We start from the raw sequence: 6,077 nt of genomic DNA on the forward strand, positions 1-6,077 counted from the left end.
ATGATGACAGAGGTCAGTAATTTGCACCAGAGGTACACTTCAACTGTGAGAGACAGAATGTGAAAGAAAAATCCATGAATTCACATGGTAGGATTTGTAAAGAATTTATTTGTAAATTAGGGTGGAAAATAAGTATTTGGTCACCTCAAACAAGGAAAATCTCTGGCTCTCACAGACCTGTAACGTCTTCTGTAAGAAGCTTTTCTGTCCCCCACTCGTTACCTGTATGAATGGCACCTGTTTGAACTCATCATCTGTATAAAAGACACCTGTCCACAGCCTCAAACAATCAGACTCCAAACTCCGCCATGGCCAAGACCATAGAGCTTTCGAAGGACACCAGGAAAAGTATTGTAGACCTGCACCAGACTGGGAAGAGTGAATCTACAATAGGCAAGCAGCTTGGTGTGAAAAAATCAACTGTGGGAGCAATCATCAGAAAATGGAAGACATACAAGACCACTGATAATCTCCCTCGATCTGGGGCTCCACGCAAGATCTCATCCCGTGGGGTCAAAATGATCATGAGAACGGTGAGCAAAGATCCCAGAACCACACGGGGGGACCTGGTGAATGACCTGCAGAGAGCTGGGACCAAAGTAACAAAGGTCACCATCAGTAACACACTACAACGGCAGGGAATCAAATCCCGCAGTGCCAGACGTGTTCCGCTGCTGAAGCCAGTGCATGTCCAGGCCCGTCTGAAGTTTGCCAGAGAGCACATGGATGATACAGCAGAGGATTGGGAGAATGTCATGTGGTCAGATGAAACCAAAGTAGAACTTTTTGGTATAAACTCAACTCGTCGTGTTTGGAGGAAGAAGAATACTGAGTTGCATCCCAAGAACACCATACCTACTGTGAAGCATGGGGGTGGAAACATCATGCTATGGGGCTGTTTTCCTGCCAAGAGGACAGGACGACTGATCCGTGTTAAGGACAGAATGAATGGGGCCATGTATCGTGAGATTTTGAGCCAAAACCTCCTTCCATCAGTGAGAACTTTGAAGATGAAACGAGGCTGGGTCTTCCAACATGACAGTGATCCAAAACACACCGCCCGGGCAACAAAGGAGTGGCTCCGTAAGAAGCATTTGAAAGTCCTGGAGTGGCCTAGCCAGTCTCCAGACCTCAACCCCATAGAAAATCTGTGGCGGGAGTTGAAAGTCCGTGTTGCTCGGCGACAGCCCCAAAACATCACTGCTCTCGAGAAGATCTGCATGGAGGAATGGGCCAAAATACCAGCTACTGTGTGTGCAAACCTGGTAAAGACCTATAGTAAACGTTTGACCTCTGTTATTGCCAACAAAGGTTATGTTACAAAGTATCGAGTTGTATTTTTGTTATTGACCAAATACTTATTTTCCACCCTGATTTACGAATAAATTCTTTACAAATCCTACCATGTGGATTCATGGATTTTTTTTTTCACATTCTGTCTCTCACAGTTGAAGTGTACCTCTGGTGCAAATTACTGACCTCTGTCATCATTTTAGGTGGGGGAACTTGCACAATCTATCTATCTATCTATCTATCTATCTATCTATCTATCTATCTATCTATCTATCTATCTATCTATCTATCTATCTATCTATCTATCTATCTATCTATCTATCTATCTACATACATATACATGCGTGTGGAGTTTATATAAGCAGCTGACCGTGCTGCTTATATCAGCAGCCTGCTAATTGCTGCTACATATTCTGTTGCTCATGTTATACCTGAAATAAATAAACACCTGATAGAAAATCAGTGTCTCTTTATTGTATTATTTAAATTCACACATTTATTGCTAGACAAGATTAAAAAAAATCTTCTTCTAAAAGAAGCTAATTATTTGATCTGATGACAGCTCACACATCACAGACTACCCCGGTCTGAATTTTTCATCACCCCAAAGCACCTTCTAAGTTTGAAGTATTACAGTCTTCATGTGTGCAGAGGACAATCCAGCTTTGTACTCATAATGCTGCTGAGTGTAGCTGTTGTCAGGGGCCACCCCCATTAAAAGACTGGATGACACGCAAGCTAATGAAAGGGCAGCAAGGCCTGCCAGGCACCCTGCCCGCTCAGGTAACCTTCTGTTACAAAAAACTGCCCCCTAGCTTGCTCTGTGGGACCTCCTGTCACCTCAGTGGCTTTGTCTTAAGAGCTGTCACCTTGCTTCATTAGTACCACTTCCCAGTGAAGTGCTTTCAACCTCACAACCAGCACCCCTGAATGTGCTACCTTTAGTGTCCCTTTCCTTAGAGAAGACTAAAGTTTGTATGCAGTACCTTGTACAATTCTTGAGTCACCCCTCAGTGGTTTAAATTTTGCCATAAAAATGGTAAATAGGTGCAGTAATTTATGTGCAAAGAAGAATGGAAATACAGTATAACTGGCAAAACCAGAGTTTGTCAGATTCTAATGGCCTAGAAAGTCAATATCTGGTATGACCACCTTTATACTTCAACACAACAGGAACTCTTTCAGGTAAGCTTTCTTGTAATTTCTTTAAGGCATCATCAAGAACAGTGCTCTGGGCTTTTTGAATGAAATTCACAGCTCTACTTTGGATATTGGCTGCTTGTTTGTTCTGTTCTTTGTCAAGGTGATCCCACACTGCTTCACTAATGCTTATGTCCAGGGCTGTGGGGAGAGCAGTCCACAACTCACAGTGTATATTATTCCATCCAGGCATGTTTTGTACCTCATTGGCACTGTGTTTTGAATCACTGTCACACTGAAAAGGGAAGCCTTTCTAGTTGGCAATACATGGTGGATCCTAATCTGATGGTACTTTTCTGCATTCGTAACTCCATTAAGCTCCTCAACACCACTGGCTAAAATGCAGCACCAAACAATGACAGAGCCACCACCATTCTTTTTTTTTTTTTTTTTTTACAGATAATGGACTGATTCTTATATTCAACCATCCTTCCATTAAGACCACTTCTGGTGAGGCTTTGACGAACAGTACTGTAGATGGATTGGCTGAATTGTCAAAAGCATTTCTCAGGTCTTTTCCGGATTTTTCCCTATTGCTTAAGGACATGTCTTCTGATACTGTTCATCTGCTGTAGATTATTTTTAAGGGTTGCCGCTTTTTCTTTTGCCCTCCACTTTTCCAGTTTCCTCAGTGACACCCTGCACACCAACCAAATATATGCCAAGTTTTTGGTTCATAGCTCTTTTGGAAACATGTTGCTGGTGCAAAATTACTATTTTATGCCGGTCTGTGTTATTGGTGGAATTTAACTAAAGAAATGAGAACAAAAAGTTTATTTTTGCAGCAGGTCACTGCTAACAAATTGCTTAAAGCTACAATTTAAAATGTTCTTTTCTAAGTTGTCTGTTATGTGTGGACACATCACTGGTCCATCACTTAAGTTAGGTATCTTTTTATGCTTGAGTGATGCAGAGAACAAACAAACATACAAACAAAAATAATAAGGTACAAGGACCCGACTAATAGTGAATGAAAAAGCAGCTAAAGTCCACAAAAAGACCTTCAGGAAGCCTGTTGAACTACTGCTCAAGACCACTTAAAAATGTCCAAAAAGTCTGGTGGAACATTTGCACAGTACCTTATTTTCTTTTCAGCTCAATTCCATTTAGCTTTATTCATATACCTCTTATTCACAACGACAGCCACCTCAAGGTGGTGTCTGAAATGACAGTTGTTCTGCCCTAATCCATTTCGGCCTGCACAGAATGTCCATTTCCCCCCTGCATGTGAGGACGAAGACATTTTTCACATCGACAGCAGGTCCTCCTCATTGTTTGCTGTGAAGGAGAGAACAACACTAAATTATTGACAGTGTGAAAATGTCACAGACGTTCCTATATTACTTGGCCATTGTGAGCAGAAAAAATTTTATTTCTACAAACTTTGTAAAGAACAGTGTACATGAATGAGCTTCATCACAGTGGTTTGAAGCATTTCTAAATTTGAATTGCAGCTATTCAAAGAGTAAAAAGGTGCAAACTGAGCACAAAAGGTCAAATCTACAGATGGCAGGTTGTGTTCTGGATCCACAGGTGGACAGAAATTACTACCTTTATGTGTTGGCATTTGGATTTACTGAATGCAACAACATCACCAGCCCCCCACCCCACCACAGTGTAGTAACTGTAAAAATGTACATAGTTTGAACCATAGATACCTCCATACAAATAATCACAGAGCGCACAGAAAAGAGAAGTGTTTGCAGGATAGTATTTTACTGGCTAAAAGGGGAAAAAACTGCCCCCAAGTGACCAAAGTGGTACAAAGCGAGGAGAAGGGAAAATCTGATCAATCAAAAAAATCAAAGACAGACAGTGGAATACTTTAAAAAAGTAACCAACTATTGTATTAGAGCTTTTGATTTAGATTATTTATTTTTATTTATATTTATTTAGGTTTTTATTTCATTCCATGTAATAACAATTCACCACAATTAATGGAAAATCTGTTGTTTTTTTTGGTTATTTATTGGAGTTTGTTGTATATACGTAGCTTCTTCCTCACACCAATCATTTTCCCCTTTTTGTTAAAAAGTTTCTTAAAGCTGCATCATATCCATTGATGAAGTGGTAGTTCTCTATACTTTCTTGACTTCTCATGTGCATATATTGTCTACTGTTTACAAGAGCCTTTTAAATATGAGCTATGGAGACTACCATCACCTGTCAAGGCAAACAATTTGATTGGGGTAAAGTATATCCAGTAAATGGCAATTTAACCACTATAGCTCTTTCACATTGTCCCACAAAAAGCCAGAGGGTTGGATTTGAGAAGCAAAGTGTGCATAGTCTTTTCACACTGTGTAAAAGCTCTATTCTGTTGCCCCAATGCTCTCAGCTACAGATTTTACAGCACCACTGGAGGTTGATGTAAATGTTACTGGAGCTGGAGCTCTCTTGGTTCAGGAAGAATGTCTTAATGTCTTATATACTCATATAAAAAGTTATCTGCTGACCAGTGTTAAAGCTAAAATAAATAAATAAAATGCATCTAGCATGTCATTGTTTTGCTTATGTGTGTGTGTTTTTGTTTTTTTGTTTTGTTTTTGCCTTTGTGTTGTAGGTACTGTCCCTGATTCTGCATTTCATTTGTGCACTATACAGCTGGTATGAATGTGGAATTCAGTGAATGAATTTGAACATCATCAGCTTAACTTCAAATTCATCTCTGCTACCCTTTATGTAACAAACTCTGACCATGACTACAGCCACTGTGCGCTAGTCACACACTGTTCTTTGGTTTAAATCCATGCTGTTTTTGTTTGTTTTTTTGCAGCATGTTTCACAACTTGAAAAACACAATCGCACATATACAGACCCAGTATTTAAATACATGAGTACTTAAATATAAGCTTTACATTTCCAGTTTATCAAACACCACTGAGCAGTCCTTACCTTTAAGTCTAACCTCTCTTCTTCCTTTCTAGTTCTGGCTTTCTTACCTTGCTCCATGTCTAAGTAAATTTAACTCTATTTCTTTTCTCTCCCTGTGAAATACATGTCCTGACACAAAAAAATTACACACTTATGCTCACTCTTCTTCTGCATGGCTAGCTAGATGCTGAAGTACCACAACTTATGGACACCCACAGTCATTCCAATGTAGTAGCAAAACAAACAAACAAAACAAATAAATAAAAACATGCCCACTTTAACCTCTGACTATGGCACACAATTTTGCCCCTTTCATCTGTTTTTATGTGACATCCTCTCGTGACTAATAAACAAACAAGATTGCCTTTCATGTGTTACTGCTTATTAAAAGCATTATTATTACGATTATTACTATTACTATTATTACCATTATTATTATTAAGCATTATTATTAAAATTATGTTTGTTCTTTCATTTTTGTATAAACCAATAACAGACAGAACAGTTATATTTAAAAAGCCTATTTCACTGATACACTTTGGTTGGTAACAATCTTTTAAAAAGACATCCGCTGGACGATGGTTTTAAGAAAAATTTATTTTGTGAAGGGTAAAGACCCCTCAAGGCCATAAACCCACCAGGAAAGTGCTGAAAAGCCTCGGTTTCCCGTAGACTACTACCCATCGAGAGGATTTGCCCCCTGCTGACTA

This window comes from Astatotilapia calliptera, chromosome 17 (assembly GCF_964374335.1).
Source record: "Astatotilapia calliptera chromosome 17, fAstCal68.1, whole genome shotgun sequence".
Classification (NCBI taxonomy): Eukaryota; Metazoa; Chordata; class Actinopteri; order Cichliformes; family Cichlidae; genus Astatotilapia; species Astatotilapia calliptera.